Raw genomic sequence first — 19,844 nt, forward strand, 5'->3', positions numbered from 1 at the left:
TCAGTGGTCCAAAATATATATTTTTTATTGGGCACAGGGGAGGGTAGTGTGTTTTGACCCTGGTTTTACATTCACCTTTCTACTAATTTTTTCCCTATAAACAATGGCTTGACTTACTTTTTATATTACCATAATAAAGTTTAGAAACGTTTGTGAAGGCTTGGTATGGTGTGGCTATTATTAAACTTTAGCTACTGCAGGACTATGATATGAAGGCAGTGTTCCCCAGCGCTCCAACTGGCTCAACACTTGAACTTGAGGTGAGGAAGTCTGTTTCAGGTCTACCAGAGTTACTCTTATAGTCTAACAATATAACATAACGCTCGTCTTTATAAAAAAAAATTTTAGATATCATTTTTATGAATTAGCCTCCTTCTGTACGTCTATATCTAAATCGCAGACGCAGTAGCCATCTGGCATAAAGACAGCTCGGTGTTGAAGCATGCCCCTGGCATATCTCTCTCTATCTCTCTGGGGTTAGGCCTAAGCTTCTCTTCCTTTATATAGGCTATATACAGTGCATTCAGAAAGTATTCTGTTTTTCCACATTTTGTTACGTTACAGCCTTATTCTAAAACATCAGTCTCAATGTCAACAGTGAAGAGGCAACTCTGGAATGCTGGCCTTCTAGGCAGAGTTGCAAAGAAAACGCCATATCTCAGACTGGCCAATGAAAAGATTAAGATGGGCAACAGAACACAGACACTGGACAGAGGACCTCTGCCTAGAAGGCCAGCATCCCAAATCAAATCAAATTTTATTTGTCACATTCACATGGTTAGCAGATGTTAATGCGAGTGTAGCGAAATGCTTGTGCTTCTAGTTCCGACAATGCAGTAATAACGAACAAGTAATCTAACTAACAATTCCAAAAAAACTACTGTCTTATACACAGTGTAAGGGGATAAAGAATATGTACATAAGGATATATGAATGAGTGATGGTACAGAGCAGCATAGGCAAGATACAGTAGATGATATCGAGTACAGTATATACATATGAGATAAGTATGTAAACCAAGTGGCATAGTTAAAGTGGCTAGTGATACATGTATTACATAAGGATGCAGTCGATGATATAGAGTACAGTATCAACGTATGCATATGAGATGAATAATGTAGGGTAAGTAACATTATATAAGGTAGCATTGTTTAAAGTGGCTAGTGATATATTTACATCATTTCCCATCAATTCCCATGATTAAAGTTGACCTCACCCCGGAGCTGACACTGAGACTGGTGTTTTGCTGGTACTAGTTAATGAAGCTGCCAGTTGAAGACTTGTGAGGCGTTTGTTTCTCAAACTAGACACTCTAATGTATTTGTCCTCTTGCTCAGTTGTGCACTGGGGCCTCCCACTCCTCTTTCTATTCTGTTTAGAGCCACTTTGCGCTGTTCTGTGAAGGGAGTAGTACACAGCGTTGTACGGGATCTTCAGTGTCTTGGCAATTTCTCACATGTAATAGCCTTAATTTCTCAGAACAGAAATAGATTGACGAGTTTCAGAAGAAAGTCCTTTGTTTCTGGCCATTTTGAGCCTGTAATCAAACCCACAAATGATGATCCTCCAAATACTCAACTAGTCTAAAGAAGGCCCGTTTTATTGCTTCTTTAATCAGCGCCACAGTTTTAAGCTGTGCTAACAATTGCAAAAGGGTTTTCTAATGATCAATTAGCCTTTTAAAATGATAAACTTGGATTAGCTAACACAACGTGCCATTGGAACACAGGAGTGATGGTTGCTGGTAATGGGCATCTGTACACCTATGTAGATATTCCATTAAAAATCAGCTGTTTCCAGCTATAATATACATTTATTATGTTAACAATGTCTACACTGTATTTCTGATCAATTTGATGTTATTTTAATGGACAAAAAAAATGGTTTTCTTTCACAAACAAGGACATTTCTAAGTGACCCCAAAATTTCAAACAGTAGTGTACGTAAATAAGGTATTTCTGTTTTTTACATTTTTTTATATACATTTGCAAACATTTCTAAAACCCTTGTTTTCGCTTTGTCATTATGGGGTTTTGTGCGTAGATTGACGAGGGAAAAAAATATTTGAATCAATTTTGAACAAGACTGTGAAAAATGTGAAAAAAGTCAACGGGTCTGAATGCTTTTCCGAATGCACTGTATATATATTTATTAAAATATTTATATCACACAGTGGACACCTAAGCCTATAAGGCCTATGTATGCAATGCCCTGATATATTTAGTACTCAAATCTCTTACAGCTGAACCGTGAGGTGGACCATTATTATTTTAAGAATAGTGTTTTTTTGTCATTGTTATAGCTGTTTTTAAGGACACGTTAATGTGGCTCATTTGGCCAACATCCCTCGTTTATTGATGGAGCTGTCTGCTCCATGTCCGATCTGAATGCATATGGATGTCTGGTCAATTTCTCAAATGTCTTAAAATCAGCGCTTCATTTTCCTAAATGAAACTCTGAAATGTTTTTATGAAGATTTTAGAATATTCCCATGAAAATCTGTCGCGAATTGGGTGGAAACTTAGCTATAGACACCCTAAAGACTCTGGCAAGTGAGCTAGTCCAATGTCACTTTGATTATGCACATCATGGTTCACCAGGATTCCCAAACATCTAAAGAATAAGTTACCAGCCCAACAAGCTTGTAAGAATTGTACTTAAACTCCCCCCTGAAACTTATCTGGAGGCTGAGCATCCTTTTGTCTGTATCTTTGTAATGTGTCTGTATTTATGAAATTGAAATGTATTTGAGTAAAAAATAGGGACCACAATGGAAATAAGTCCCAACTTTATTGTGCAATCCCTGTCACTTTTAAAAATCTTTGTGTATAAATGTATTTTTTTTAACTTATAAATAAAGTCAATCAATTCATCCAAATTGTGCAGTGGCCAACTGATGAATGGAAAGAGACATCTGTTACAAAACACCAAAAAGTTTGACATTTGGAGATTATCAATCCAAGCCTTCGATATTGGGTAAACCTACAAGGTAGGGAGGGATCTATTTTCTGTTTGTCGATATTGACATAGTCTCTTTATTTTGGTGTTGCAAATGCATAAAACTGTGATATTAAAGTGACCGAACTCGGTATGCTTTGTTTAGTGGTTATGTGGTGCATTGGCACAGAAACCTGTTGGCTGAAAATGAGTTGCATATATTTTATATCATTGTAAATATTGAATCAAAATGTATAAAATCTGATTCCCCCTAACTGATCATTGTCTGCAGTCGGCTCTGATTGTGAAGTAATGAAACAGGCTGGGAGAGTGAGCTTGTCTGTGGAGGTCGACAAACTCTCAATATTCTGGCCCGTAGCCCTGTGTGGCATCGACGGTGCCACAAAAGCATACTGAAGTGGCCATATCCACATTGATAAACACAGGGTCGCTACAGTTATTGTTGTTTTTGGTCATAAACATCATTTTGAGTTCATTCTAAGCAGGGAGAGGATGTTCAATTTATTTTACAGTACAAGGGGAGGGTCATGTGAAAATATGTTTAATATTGGGGAATGGAATTGCATTTTGTTTTATGACTCTTTGAGTCACTCTGTACTGGCCTACTACTACTTACAGGGATCCTCTCAGTCTCCCTCACCCTTTGCACATCATCCATCTACTTTCCTCACTGCCTCAGGATGACACTTTCTTCACTGCTCGAACCCTGGCAACCTCAAACTATCTCTCTTGCACCAGACATTTCTGATCAGCAACATGAGCACCCCCACAATTGACATACAGCTTTTTCTACTGAAACGAAACACTCCTTTGGCCTTTGCACTCCTGCACACTTAAATCTCAGAATCTCCCTCCTACACACTTCTGCAACATTACCATAAGTTTGACAGCTAAAATACTGTAGTGGGTCAGGAACAAAAGCTCTCATTGGATAACATATCCTAGCATGAAGCGCTAATTCTTTCTGGGCGGAGGACACACAGAACATCAACACTAATTCTTTCTGGGTGGAGGACACACAGAACATCAACACTAATTCTTTCTGGGCGGAGGACACACAGAATATCAACACTAATTCTTTCTGGGAGGAGGACACACAGAACATCAACACTAATTCTTTCTGGGCGGAGGACACAGAACATCAACACTAATTCTTTCTGGGCGGAGGCCACACAGAATATCAACACTAATTCTTTCTGGGAGGAGGACACACAGAACATCAACACTAATTCTTTCTGGGCGGAGGACACACAGAATATCAACACTAATTCTTTCTGGGCGGAGGACACACAGAACATCAACACTAATTCTTTCTGGGCGGAGGACACACAGAACATCAACACTAATTCTTTCTGGGCGGAGGACACACAGAACATCAACACAAGTCCACTTTTGGTTTCTTTGACTGAGTTAAAAGTGCCCAGCTTCTTGTGGCTGATGATGTGGACATTTCGAGCTCTTCACTAACCAATAACATCTTGAGTTTTTTGGAGAGGAGCATGAAAACATCACTCCCATTGTTGATTCATACGTGAGATTAGTAGGCTTGTATTCGGGAGACTAAGGTTTTAACGGTTTGCACTTGGCGCCATTCTTTCTGCATTGCGTCATCCTCCCTTCCCCTCCCTGTTTATGAGCATCTGTGTGAGTCATGAATAAATAACTAAAGTTGTGTGTGTGCATGCCTCGAGTAGTTTCTCCGCAGTCCAGTGGGTGGCGGTAAAGCAACAGTATAGTTCACATCATAACCACCCTGTTGTGGACAAGTAGGTCAAATAAAATAAAATCTTGTGGGTAGGCTAGGTCTGCTGTATTTTCAATCATTCTCTTAAGACGTGTGGTATTATTGTCATGTTATTTTGACTACACTTGGTGTAAGAGTTAGACTGACAGTTGCAGGAACCTGAGTTCGAGCAAATATTAAACTAACCCAAGAAAGGACATCTGCTTTGTTTCAAATGAGAGAAAGGACGCACTGTGGGCAGAACAAGCCAGTTTCCCCTTTAATTTATTTGTGATTTGAGTCAGGGCGCTACTTCTCAATTCGCTGCATTGTGGTCTGGGATGGCACCATGAGGTGCACATGGACGTGAGAAAATGGAGGTATACCTGGGGGGCATGTTTCCTGAAGATAGGGATTTTACATTTTCACTTGTTCTCTGAAATAAGCCAAAGCTACTGTATGTAGGCTACATTAAGTCTACAAACCAAAGGCAAGGGACCAAACAGAATAAAACATGCCAGAGATAAGCATGCAATTCAAAACACCTATTCACCAGACCTGTCTGATCAGATTGACAGTTTTGCAGCCCCTCCAATGTTGCTGTTCTTGCACTACACAAGACAGAGGAGCATATTGGTGCCGACCACAGCCAGGCTATAAATACCAGAGCTGCCGGGCCAACGTGAGTGCTGCTATCCTCTGCCTTACCTCCTACACGCTCTGCGGCTTCCTGTTCGTTACCACGGTTTTCCACCCAATGCTGACTGCTTCACCGCCTCCTCATACTCTCGCTCTCTCTCTCAGCTATAGGCTTGTTCACAATGTCCCATTATTCACTCAGGACCCCAAAACATTAGTAATAATTCAACTAATGTGAGAGAAGAGTGATGAATGCCACAAAACGTGCACATTTAAACTTACGTATTAGTATGTGTGTCTGTGCAACCTCAATTAATGGAATGGAATGCAGATGAAATTAACAGAATGTTTAATTCTAGTATAGCTGCACTAACATACAGTCAGATGAAGGGGGTTGCTGTAAGTGCCAGCTGCCTGGACCAGTTCTTCCAGAAGTTTATTGACTGCAGCAGATAGTGCTGTGTCCTGGCAGTGGATTCTCTGTTAGATGTTGATTGCTATTATGTGAATGCAGCATTGCAGAGGCTGTGTGAACCGGGATGTGTTCAGGCTTAGCTGCCATACGTGTTGCTTAACTCATACTGATTATCCCACACAACAGAACTGTCTGCTCTGGTTCTGAGCTCCACTGCCAAGTCAAAACGGATGACGAAAGAAAAAACAAGACCTCTGCTAAAATAGGATCGCAATGGTCATTCTTAAATTGCGGTGGCATTTGGGCATGGCATTTTGGGAAAAATGAACATCATTTATGTGTGTCTAAATCAACTAATACGGCAGAATCATTCCTACCATTATGATACCATTGTGCCACCAGTATGATGGTAACACCAATTCAAATGTTTAGGTTATCAAGGATTTTCTTATACGGAGGCCACATATTCTCTAATATAAGGTCTTTAAACCCTTTAAAAATAATTTACTGAAGTGATATGATTAATCATTTTTGCTAACAATGTAATTAACGTTCATTAAAATTGACTAACACCAAGTGACACTTTGATTTAGACACACCAATTATCAATGGAATCCTCAAATTTATGACGTACTAAAAGGGTGTGATTAGCCAATAACAGTTTGCCACGGGAAGGAATGCTCAAGATCATTGTATGTCTTTGTAATGAGTGATTAACAAGGCTTTAACATTTACCTATGACATAAAACTGAGGGACAAAAATGGTTATTTTAATTAATAACCTCCTTTGTTTTTATAGATTCTGACAATATATTAAATATTTTTGTTCACTTTACTGCATTCAAAATAATATATCTCTTAATCCCTTGTCACTTGTCACTACAACTCTACACATCACTACTGGGACATGCCAATTTGCTTACCCCCAGTACTTTAATCAAACAATGAATAAACATAACATTTACAGATATGCATCTGTTGGTCACACAAAAAGGTAGGGAAGTGAATCAGAAAACAAGTCAGTATCTGGTGTGGCCACCATTGGCCTCATGCAGTGCGACACATCTCCTTCGCATAGAGTTGATCAGGCCGTTGATTGTGGCCTGTTGAATGTTATCCCACTCTTCCTCAATGGCTTTGCGAAGTTGCTGGATATTGGCGGGAACTTGAACATGCTGTCATACACGCCGATCCAGAGCATCCCAAACATGCTCAATGGATGACATGTCTGGTGAGTATGCAGGCCATGGAAGAACTTGGACATTTTCAGCTTCCAGGAAATGTGTACAGATCCTTGCAACATGGGGCTGTGCATTATCATTCTGTAACATGAGGTGATGGCGGAAAATTAATGGCACTACAATGGGCCTCAGGATCTCGTCACGGTATCTTTTTGCATTTAAATTGCTATCGATACAATGCAATTGTGTTGTTGTGGATAGCTTATGCCTGCCAATACCATAACCCCACCTCCACCATGGGGCACTCTGCTCACAATGTCAATGTCAACATCAGCAAACTGCTCACCCACACAACGCCATACAGGCTGTCTGCCACCAGTTGTAATCGGCAGATGTAATCGGATTCATCCGTGAGGAGCACACTTTGCCAGCGTGCCAGTGGCCATCGAATGTAAGCATTTGCCCACTGAAGTAGGTTACTACGCCGAACTGCAGTCAGGTCAAGACCCTGGTGAGGACAACAAGCACGCAGATGAGCTTTCCTAAGACGGTTTACTGACAGTTTCCTCAGCTGTCCACGTGGCTGGTCTCTGCAGGTGAAGAAGCCGGATGTGGAGGTCCGGGACTGGCGTGGTTACACGTGGCCTGTGATTGTGAGGCCGGTTGGACGTACTGCCAAATTCTCTAAAACAACGTTGGAGGTCGGCTTATGATAGAGAAATTAACATTAAATTATCTGGCAACAGATCTGGTGGACATTCCTGCAGTCAGCATGCCAATTGCATGCTCCCTCTGTGGTAATGTGTTGTGTGACAAAACTGAACATTTTAGATTGGCCGTTTATTGTCCCCAGCTGTTTAATCAGCTTCTTGATATGCCACACCTGTCAGGTAGATGGATTATCTTGGAAAGGGAGAAATGCTCGCTAACAGGGATGTAAACAAATTTGTGCACAAAATTTGAGAGAAATATGTTTTTTTTTGTGAGTATGGAACATTTCTGGAATCTTTTATTTCAGCTCATGAAACATGGGATCAACACTTGACATGTTGTGTTTCTATTTTTGTTCAGTGTATTTGTCAATTTTAAAGTTTTTCACGGTTGCAAAGGGATACAAATGCCACTGCAATTCAAGAACGTTGTACAATCAGAAGTCACTGTATGTAACAAAAGTACAAGCACCAATCACATAGATAGCAAGCCTTTCCCATTTGCTCCCCCTTTAAGCTGTATTATACTGACCACACCTCCCAGAAGAGAAGAATACATCTATCAACGTTGAAAACGTCCAGATATACAGCTGAAATAGCAGCTCCTGACGCAAACCATGGCCATGTCTCTTTAAGAGGTAAAATAAGATCACATTGTTATTCTGGGTTTGTCCACAATGCTGCTTGTGGAGGTGGACGGATAGTGGTGGTGATGGTGGTGTGGAGATGTGTAGGAGTATCGAAACATGTGTCTCCGGGGGGCAATATGGATTAGGGAGGGAGAGGGGGGTCCTTTCAGTGTCCTCTCTGCTTTATAGATCTTCCATGGTGGAAATTGGATCATTTCCCCAAAGATTCTCCCAAGTGGTGCTGTGCCGTGACTAGTCAACGCTATTAGTAGACCTCTAATTCTGTCATTATGTGGAGGCCACAGCTGATGCCTTGGATGCTACACTTCCCCGATTTCAACACTGCACTGGTCATTTTCACTTGTCATTATAAAGCTAACTTCATCCATTGTTTTTGAGATGTAGGCATATCCTGGAAAAGGCTTTGCATTTTTTCCCCACTCACCTTAGAAAGCCCATTCACAGCAGGCTCAATGCAATAAATCAATGTATTAAGTGTGTTGAAGTATGTTCAGGGACATGCTGCGGTCCCTACCCCTAAGTGTAAGACTAGTGATTAAAGCTAATAGTAATTATTGAAATTCTCTACAGTGGAGCTGGAGTGAATTGAAGGGCTCACGCAAATGAAGGGGGTGGAGGCTGGAGAGGGTTGGCAGTACTCCAGGTGAAGAGGAGGTGAGTCATGCTTAACTCAGACAGACTATCCGTGTTTGTGTGTGTGTGTGTGTGTGTGCGGTGTGTGAAATCTGTGCACGGCTCTGTGTATGTGTGTGCTTGTGCCCATTTGAGTGAGGATGTGTGTGTGAGCATGTGCAAGAAATAGTCATGGTCCATGTGACCTATATCAAACTGCTAAGGGACGGAAGAACCTGTAAGTACACACACACACACACACACACACACACACACACACACACACACACACACACACACACACACACACACACACACACACACACACACACACACACACACACACACACACACACACACACACACACACACACACACACACACACACACACACACACACACACACAAACACACACAAACACACACACACAGCTAATAAAAATGTGTATCTGTCTGAGGGGGACAGAGAGGTGACTTGGAGTTGGGAGGCCAAATCTGTTCCTTGTCACTTATACAGATTTACCACTCACCCCAGGTGCTGTGTAGAGAAGGTCTGTCTGGAACCTGCTACTGGGAGATAGAAAACAGCGGGGACCGTGTTTCTCTAGCTGTCTCATAGAAATGGATCTGCAGAAGAGGTTTGGAGGCAGTGATCAGTTCTGGGGTTTGGAGAGTCATTGCAGTGGCTGGGTTTTCTGGCACAATAATATGTAGACTACTGCCATAGGCCCACTTGTTTACCGCCCCTCAATAGTAGTATTGGGAGTGTACCTGGACCACAGTGCAAGAACTCTGTCCTTCTTCAACATCTGACAGAATGATCTTCCTCCACAGAGTCCAGACCCCGTTCACTGAGCCCCTCCATCCTGTGTACTTTGTCTGGGATGCATCTGTCTGTGAAGATAGTGACACCCGTACAGTGAGGAACTTGCATGCAGTATGACATGCTCAAACCCCTAAATCAATTGATTTGAATATTTCACGATGTTGAAATAAATGTTTACATGGATACTCAAGATTGTGTTGTCCTTGTGAATTATTGCAAAAAAGGTTTATTTTGAAACTCCAAAGTCCACCAAGTCTTCCATGGTCAGCATCAACCCTCTATCAGAGAGGAACAAAAATGCAGGTTAAAATATTGGCCCCATGTCGGCTGCCCACATTGGGGCAATGTGCCCTATTCATCCACTCCACATTAGCGCCAAGGCATTGGCCCAGGGCAGCCCACTCTATGCCAATTCAGCAGTTTTCTCTGTTATTTAATAGGATTTGTATTTATCACAATTTAACTCAGTGCATAAATTGCATAATTTTCATGTCTTGACCTATTTAGGAAATGTGTTACAATGCATCAGAAAGACAACCAAGTTGTTGTTATCACATACTGTATTTGTTTTTTTTATAAGATAAACACTTTTTGAGCGTTACACAACAGAACACTTAAAGGGAAATTTCACCTTAATATGATTCTGGGTTTGTTTTGATTGTGTTCGAGGCACTACTAAGTCAGTGAGATGTGTTTCACACATAATTGGCTACCAAGAAGGCGTGTCTGGGTTTGATACACCCACTGACCTCATCCGGTGTATTGACAGGGTGGACGAGATCTGAAAATGAATGTAGTCCTGCTTTGTGGCATTTCGCGAAGCCTCTATGTTATACTGATTGCAGTATATGTTAGTGTGCGTGTAGATATGCTTGTCCTTTTTCGATAGAGCAATTGGACATCTTTCAGCAATGTTAAATGTAAATGCTCCTATTCAGGGGCACAACTTTGGAAGTGGGAAGGACAACTTAAAAAGAAAAATAATAATAATAGTAATCCAGTCGGATAAGCACTCCAAATAGCCTACCCGGCCACTCGGTGGCGTCCACATGGTCCTAAAGCACACCGTTGCCTCGTTTTGTACAGCTTGGTGTGGGGCAGTGCTTCCTTCTCTGGCCACGCCGTGCGTCGTGCATTCACTATGAGTGCGGGAATACACAGGAAGTTGAAACTCTTCTAGTGAAATTCAAATTCACTTCTTCTAGCTTGTGGTGTGGTGATTTTTTATGTTTATGACAAAACATAATGTTGTTAATATAGTAATGACTATATACAGTGCCAGAGCCAAGGTGAAATTTCCTTTTAAACTGGAACGACACTCTCAGTAACGGTTACACAAAAAGAACTGTATGCAAGAACCCACGCACAAATATTCTAATGAGTCTCCGCTTCTACATTATGAAGTAGTTGACAAGCTGGGCTTGGTGTTAGCTAGCCTGTGCTGGGCTAGCCCATGTTGGTCTGGTCTGGACTAGGCTTGGTGTGAACTAGCCAGTGTTGGGGTTCGTGTGAGCTAGCCCATTTTGGGCTTGTGTGGGCTTGGTGTGGGCTAGCCCATGTTGGGCTTGGTGTCGGCTTGCCCTTGCTGGGTTAGCCCATGTTGGGCTGGTGTGGGACAAACAGTCCCAATGTGGTTTGCTGGGGTATTAGTGTTGGAAAACAAGCAGCGAGTCGGTAAGTTGGCTGACAGGGAGGGGTGTGTACAAAGAGGACATTCTGTTCTAGACAAAGCCAGCTTCCAGCGAGCTGGCTTCCACCCCCGCCTGCCCACCCCGGCCCACCAGCCTGTCTCTCTGCCTAATATCTCTGCCAGACCCTTTCCTCTCCACCAACGCCATGGAGGAAGAGCAAATAAAAAGCTGTTGTCATGGAAACCTGCCGTGCCTTCCTCCTCATCCCCTCATCCCTCCTATCTGCACCCAAGAGAATGGAGGACATCAAGAGGAAAAACAGTGGAAGCAAAAAGGTCTGTTTGCAGATATAGGAGAGAGTGCTGCTCATAGGCAGTGAACTCCTCAAGTACAAGCACATGCATTCAGGTGTCCTACTTATGTCTTATCCATTCTAATCTGCTTGGTTTCCACCTGCCTCTATTCATGCCCCTATCAAGGTGTCACAAAAGCCGCATGGATCCGGATAACTGCATTTCAATACCTACTTTTCCAAACAAGGCTTTGCACAGAGACAAACATTCCTTGATAGAGGTTACAGGAAATATAGTCCTCCAGCTCCAGAGGTGTCTCTACACAGAACAGGGAGGAGTTGCTATGTTGTTGTTGTTGTTGTTATGGTGTCCCTCCGGTGAGAACATGAGAGTCTTGTAGGAAGCCAGCCAGCCAGCGTCAACGTCACCATATCCTGGCATGGAGGATACAAACAAACAGCCCTGGTTGCCGTGGGTGTGTCCTGGCTGCCTGGCTGCCTGACGCACTACCACTCCGCCCCATGCTCCTGGGGGAGGGCCCTCACATGTCACTCAGGTTACCATTCATTCAAGATGAGACACAGCTGACATGACAAGAGGGTTGCCATGGCAACAGTTGTGGGTACAGCAGCACCGCATGCTCTTACATGTCGGATAATGAAGTCACTCAGATCATCCTCCTTAGGTTTTTACCCCTTACCTCTTACCAGCCTTGTCTCTTGAGTTTGTTCCTGTTGTAATTTTCCACATTTTTGTTCTACCAGATTCAACAATTCCATGTTTGTGTTGTGAGGGAGTTTGAATACATGAGGATGCAGTTCAATGCTGAACAATGTTATATGCAGTTTAATGCTGATCAATGCTATAGGCAGTTCAATGCTGATCAATGCTATAGGCAGTTCAATGCTGATCAATGCTATAGGCAGTTCAATGCTGATCAATGCTATAGGCAGTTCAATGCTGATCAATGCTATAGGCAGTTCAATGCTGATCAATGCTATAGGCAGTTCAATGCTGATCAATGCTATAGGCAGTTCAATGCTGATCAATGCTATAGGCAGTTCAATGCTGATCAATGCTATAGGCAGTTCAATGCTGAACAATGCTATATGCAGTTCAATGCTGATCAATGCTATCGGCAGTTTAATGCTGAACAATGCTATATGCAGTTCAATGCTGATCAATGCTATCGGCAGTTTAATGCTGAACAATGCTATATGCAGTTCAATGCTGATCAATGCTATCGGCAGTTTAATGCTGATCAATCCTATATGCTGGTCAATGCTGGTCAATCTTATATGCTGGTCAATGCTGGTCAAACCTATATGCTGGTCAATGCTGGTCAATCCTATATGCTGGTCAATGCTGGTCAAACCTATATGCTGGTCAATGCTGGTCAAGCCTATATGCTGGTCAATTCTGGTCAAACCTATATGCTGGTCAATGCTGGTCAAGCCTATATGCTGGTCAATGCTGGTCAATCCTATATGCTGGTCAATCCTATATGCTGGTCAATTCTGGTCAATCCTATATGCTGGTCAATGCTGGTCAAGCCTATATGCTGGTCAATCCTATATGCTGGTCAATGCTGGTCAAGCCTATATGCTGGTCAACCCTATATGCTGGTCAATGCTGGTCAATGCAAAAAATCAATGGCATTTGTGATGATGGTTTGAGAATGCTGCTTTATTCAGCACAGTTTATTCAAAATGAGGCAGCTACACTTAAATACAGAATCATTGCCACAAACAACAGATATATTTAAATTCTGAATTTAGCTAGGGTAGATGAGGCAGCAATTCTCCACACTTCCCTCTGATGCATGGAGCAGCATGATTGGCACGTGGGAAAAAAAGCTTTAATGAAAACCAGAAGAACAAAGTGTTTGTCAAATGAGTCTATCATCCCCAACAGCTAATGTATTTGATATGATAATTATGTTTGTTTATTTGTTTTCCTGCAACTTGTTAGACTAATTAGAGTTTAACAAGCCAATTAAGCAGAAGTTTGTTAAGGTAAAAATAATATTTTTTTTCCAGAGTTTGCCTTCCATGGTTGGGAGGTTGGTTAATATATTCATATTTATTTGATGCTACCCACCACAGCTTTATATGATATTAATTGATAGGCTATCCTGAAATTGCCACGGTTGATCTCAGATGTATGACTGTTGGTGATATACGTAATGTAGCATTGACTTCATGTCGGTGACAGTTGCTTTTTCAGTATTTCCATATGACTTTGTTTTGGCCTGTTGAAACAAGATGGAACAGAAACATGTCTCTTCAGTGCAAATTGAGCCTCCATATCAACCACCGTCTCAACCCCTCTACTACTCTCATGTCCCAGTGTACCAACCAGTACAACACCAATGATTTTCAACACCCCCTTCTATTCCTTCCTTCTAATATATAATAATGATATTAATAACAATACTGTATGTGCCTTTTAGCAGAGGCTTTTGTTCAAAGCAACTTACAATCATGCATGCATACATTTTACGTATAGGGGGTCGAGGGCCTCTCTGTCTCCTTCTAAAATGGTCCTCTAGTGGTGTTTTCAATAGACCCGCCGCAGCCATTTAGATAAGAGGATACCTTCCCTGTGACATTCAAAACCAGTCCCTACCCCTCATCCACCCTTCCATTGTGACCATCTTCTGTGCCCTATAATGAGTGTGTGCACGCCCATGCCATTATAAATAGCCAGTGTCCTGGTTAAAAGCAACACCTCTCTCTGCATGCTGTATAATTGGCCTGTGTGATTCACCATGATAAATCATGCCAGTACGTGTTCTGTTCTCTGAGCTGGACGGGGGGGGGAGGTAACTGTACAATGTACTGGAACATCTGTCATGTGTGTGTGTTTTCGGGGGGGGTGGCTTGTTTGTGTCTGTGACTTCAGAAAGTATTCACACCCCTTGACTTTTTCCACATTTTGTTGTGTTACAGCCTGAATTTAAAATGGATTACATTGAGATTTTGTTTTGTCACTGGCCTACACACAATACCCCGTAATGTCCAAGTGGAATTATGTTTTTTTTTCATGTTTACCCCACACATACAATTATCTGCAAGGTCCCTCAGTCGAGCAGTGCATTTCAAGCACAGATTCAACCACAATGACTAGGGAGGTTTTCCAATGCCTCACAAAGAAGAGCACCTACTGGTAGATGGGTAAAAATGAAAAAGTCTGACATTGAATATCCGTTTGAGCATGGGGATGTAATTAATTACCCTTTGGACGGCGTATCAATACACCCAGTCACTACAAAGATACAGGCGTCCTTCCTAACTCTGTTGCCGGAGAGGAAGGAAACTGCTCAGGGATTTCACCATGAGGCCAATGGTGATTTTAAAACAGTTACAGTTTAATGGCTGTGATAGGAGATAACTGAGGATGGATCAACAACATTGTAGTTACTCCACAACACTAACCTAAATGACAGAGTGAAAAGAAGGAAGCCTGTACAAAATAAAAAATATTCCAAAACATGCATCCTGTTGCAACAAGGCACTAAAGTAATTCTGCAAAAAAATGTGGCAAAGCAACTTATTGTTCTGAATACAAAGTATTATGTTTGGGGAAAATTCAGCAAAACACATTACTGAGTACCATTCCACATATTTTCAGTGGTGACTGCATCATGTTATGGGAATGCTTGTAATCGGCAAGGAGAGGGGAGTTTCAGAACAAAAAAGAAACAGAATGGAGGAAAAATCCTAGTGGAAAACCTTGTTCAGTCTACTTGATGGCACAAGGCCAAATCTACACTAAATTTGCTTACCAAGAAAACACTGAATGTTCCTGAGTGGCCGAGTTACAGTTTTGAAAATCTATGCCAAGACCTCAAAATGATTGTCTAGCACTGATCAAGCTCTTAGAAACTTGCCCAGAAAGACTCACAGGTGTATTCGCTCCCAAAGGTGCTTCTATAAAGTACTGACTCAGGGGTATGAATACTTATGTAAATTAGATATTTCTGTATTTCATTTTCAACAAATGTGCAAATATTTCTAAAAACATGTTTTCACTTTGTCATTATGGGGTATTGTGTGTGTTTAATCAATTTAGAATGCAGGCTGTAACACAGCAAAGTGTGTATTAAGTAAAGGAGTATGAATATTCTCAACGCACTGTGTGTGTGTGTGTGTGTGTGTGTATGTGTGAGTGTGTTTGTGTGTGTGTGCGTGTGTGTGCGCGTGTGTGTGTGTGTCCATGCATGTGCGTATATTTGTGGTTCAGGTGCAGGCAGTAGAGGTGTGACAGGCCACATTATCACTGTGTTTGGTATTGTCCTGCCTTGCATTCCCTCCCTCGTTAATGGTGATAGACAGAGTGATTGAGTGATGGACACCCACTTAATTGCCACCTGCTGTCTCTGGCCTATGAGCCAGCTAGGTAGGTGGGGAGGGTAATGGCTGAAGAGGAGGATAAATATGATGCATCTCCTAGAGGACAAAAATACATGCCTCTGAACAGCTAATGTACTGAATGCTTATTAAGCTATAATTATACGTGGACATCATTTGGCATCAGTAAGTGTGTGCGTGTGTGTGTGTGTTTATACACCTATGCGTGTGTATGTGTGTTTATGCGTGTGTGCTCCCAAAAGCACATGTGGGTGTATGGTGGGTAGCTGAGATTTGCAGTAATAACCCGGGATAGGGAGTGAGGAGACAGGAAGAGGAAATACAGTTCACTGGCCACCCACTACTTCCTGTGTCTCTGTCGCCTACTCATTCAGCCCACGGACCAGCACTGCATCTAAAACCAGTTTGTTTGGAGGCACTGAGATAGAGATAAGATAAAAGCTCTAAGACAAACATAGTGAGAGAAGGCTTTGGAATCCTCTTTCTGAGGAAACAATGGCTCTGTCTGTCATGTCACTGCAGCAAGATTATGCAAGAAAAAACAATCCATTCCAGATCAGATGATCTCTGGCTAGATCTGTACGCTGAGTCACTAGGATTCATAAATACTGTTATGAGCAACATTACAGATAAGTTAAAGTCATGTAACCTGAATGGTTTTTATCTGTCACTTGTCTCAAGCTTGTCTCAAAGTACATCCCAATAAAACAGTCTGGACTTCCAAGGAAAAAGCGAAGATCTATTTTATAGCGGAGCTGGAGTAGCGCTTAGTGTCCACCAGGGGTCCTCCACTCATTAGCTGATGATTGTGACTGTCCTCTCTATCCCGAGAGAGAGCAGCTGATCTGTTCACTGTGACTGAACTGCAGCACTTCTCTATCCAGTGACCCCAGTATAGAGCAGCTGTCTGAGGCACATTTCAAACCCTCTGCCCCCTTCAAGGCTCCGGACAACCATACAGTCCAGTGACCCACTTACACTTACTGGAGCGGAGTAGCCGCATTCAGTAAGATGGGAATGGCTGATAAAACATATCTCTCTGGCAGAGTCTAGCGAATAGCGAACCCTTGCCCTTTCGGGCTCCCACATCCCCATTGAACCTTCCGCCCACTCACTGAGGAATGTGGAGAGAGCAGGGAGGGGATACAGGGAGGAGGGGAGGGAGACGGCAGGGGAGAAAGGGATACAGAAAATGGGAGGAGAGGAATAGCGATGGGAAAGAGAGGGGGGAGAGAGCTAGAGGGAAGGAAGAAAGAAAGGGAGGCAAATTATGAAATATGTTCATGTTATGCCAAGCTCTGATGCCTGAGCCATCTCATCTCATGGTATCTGCTTGCTGGGTCATGTTATGTCAGCCCAGGGCCTGTATGTTTTACTGTGTGTCCCCCAACAGAGATTTCTGTAGGCCTACATGGCCATATTTGGGTTGAGAGCATCCCCTGGTGTTTACTGAACAGGTGGACATTACAGAAGAACATGGTCGCCCAGGATGTCAAACACCCACGCTGACAAACACCCTGTTGTGAATCATAGGCCTGTACAATGTGTCACTGTCTGTGTGGAATGATGTTTACCTGGAATACAACAATGGAATGCCCACTGAGCACAACACATCATTTCAATGTGAAGAATTGGGTTATATTTGATAGATACGTTGATGAGATTCTAACCTATTTTCATCTACTCAAAAACAGCCAAAAGTTTTGCTTTCAACCATCTTAAAGCATAACCAAATTCCAATGGAAAATGAAAAGCACACCAAAGATGAAATAAGAATACTATGTCTGATATTTTGTTTATTTATACAACTTAATGTGTTATCACTGTACCTCATCTAATAGCACAAACAAATGACCTGGATAGCAGTTGAGATTACATTAAAAGTACATGGTCCAAATGATCAAGACGTATTGCAGATTATCATAGCAATTGACCTGCGACCCCGAATATGCACACTTTCTATGGTTACATAAGAAGACATTTATTGTTATCGTAACCTCAAGATGTGGCCATGAATGTGTTACTCGTTTGAATGGTTCGATAAATACTGTTACATTATTTTGTAAGATAGCCTTAACTTTAGGCTATTGACTCTCTTACAAAAGTAGTATTGAATTGTGTTTGGTTGACAACGCAAACAAATATGAACATTTAAAGGAGCTGTATCTGTTGCTTGGATAGTTCCATCAGGGCCACTGACTTAATCGTATTCTTTGACTTTTATTTTTAGTTGAGATGGAGACGTGAATCCAACATATCATTTGTTAACTTGTCGACAATGATGCTACCATGATGACATAATCCTGTGGATATAACCCTCAAAACAACAGTTTAAGTTGATCACTTTTTTCCAAATCCAACATATTTACCACATAGATTCCATGTCACAATACGTTGACAAATTACGTTGAAACTACATTGATTCAACCCGTTTGTACCCAGTGGGAGGTGACACCTGTGAAGAGGTGACAAAGCTTTGGGAAGGAGGCTAGTGGAGAAATACAGAGACTGTGGGTTGTGAGATGAGGTGTGTCAATGACCAAAGTTGAACTAGCCTTATATATCACAGGACAGCCTCGTCTGAACGGCCTCGCTGTGTTGTAACTAGCAGCAAAACAAACCTTTTTTTTATGACTCATGACATCATACACACCCTGAAGTGTTTGATTAACTTTGTTTTTCTCACCTCTTGTCAACAAGGCGCTTATATCCACTCTCTCTTTGCCAACTGGGCAACAGTTCTTCAAAGCACATTGGGAATGCTGAAAAAAGGGCTTGGTATGGGCAGAACGGCGCTCATTGAATGTGGAATTCCACTGCCGTCACGGCGTAAAGTGTGGTATTGTTGATAAAAGGTTAGATGAAAAGAGCTCCTCTCCAGTGGACGCGCTGAATGAGTGGTGACATTTTGGTTGCATCAGCTCTATCTGATCAAAGCCAAATCTACAGAATTCTACACAATGACCTCCTATGCTGCCTTTTTTTTATTTCCACAACAAAACTTCAATTTGAAAATCCCCAAAATAACAATTCCATGATCATCAGAATGAACGATAAACAATAACATAACAAAAATGGATCTAGCACATTTATTCACTTTTAGGATGTATCTCTGGTTGTGGAGGTCTTCAAGGACATTTTGGAGGAGTGGAAACTCAGTGGGTGGAACATGAAGAGGTTTCACAAGTGGAGTCAGATGGTGGTAACACAGATCGTTAAAGCCACACACACACACACACACACACACACACACACACACACACACACACACACACACATACACATACACATACACATACACATACACATACACATACACACACACACACACACACACACACACACACACACACACACACACACACACACACACACAGATGGCCACTGCCAGAGTGTCTCCCCTTTGAGAGATGCCCCCTGGAAAGAAATGAAGGAAAATACCACCGTTTCAAAGGTGCTGTTAAATGGCAGGACATGAGTATGTCTCTTCCTTGACCTTCATTGTCCCAGCCATCCATGCAGGTCAGGCCTGTGAATGTCACCTTTTTATTTTTCATTGTGAGGAGGAACAGGCAGTCTGAACTTGCCTGACTCCTCTATGCCTAAAGGCGTCCACATGGGAATCACTTTCACAGTTTGTGCGTATATTATGACGATAGGTTGTGATGTTTGTTCGTTTGGTCTTCAGCAAGGGTTTTTTCGGCATGTAAAACATTTTGTCGAGGCAAGCCGAAATTATGTAGCCAAAGTCTACGCCCCTTTGATTGGTCAACAGTAGGGATTCTTCAATTAAGTGCTGTCATTCAACACATTTTTTCATTGGGAAATACTGC

The 19,844-nt window shown here is 42.1% G+C and overlaps 2 long non-coding RNA genes across 2 annotated transcripts; one reads left to right on the forward strand and one right to left on the reverse strand.

Moving 5' to 3' along the window:
- Positions 1 to 9,100: 9,100 nt before the first annotated feature.
- On the forward strand, positions 9,101 to 9,886 carry LOC121846602. The gene is made up of 3 exons (XR_006083524.1): positions 9,101 to 9,126; positions 9,424 to 9,526; positions 9,723 to 9,886. It is a non-coding gene; the product is annotated as an uncharacterized LOC121846602 (long non-coding RNA).
- Positions 9,419 to 12,066, reverse strand: LOC121846601. The gene is made up of 3 exons (XR_006083523.1): positions 11,873 to 12,066; positions 9,660 to 9,782; positions 9,419 to 9,515 (listed from the first exon to the last, which is right to left on the reverse strand). It is a non-coding gene; the product is annotated as an uncharacterized LOC121846601 (long non-coding RNA).
- Positions 12,067 to 19,844: the final 7,778 nt, after the last annotated feature.

The sequence above is a fragment of the Oncorhynchus tshawytscha genome, linkage group LG05, assembly GCF_018296145.1.
Source record: "Oncorhynchus tshawytscha isolate Ot180627B linkage group LG05, Otsh_v2.0, whole genome shotgun sequence".
In the NCBI taxonomy this organism is placed as follows: Eukaryota; Metazoa; Chordata; class Actinopteri; order Salmoniformes; family Salmonidae; genus Oncorhynchus; species Oncorhynchus tshawytscha.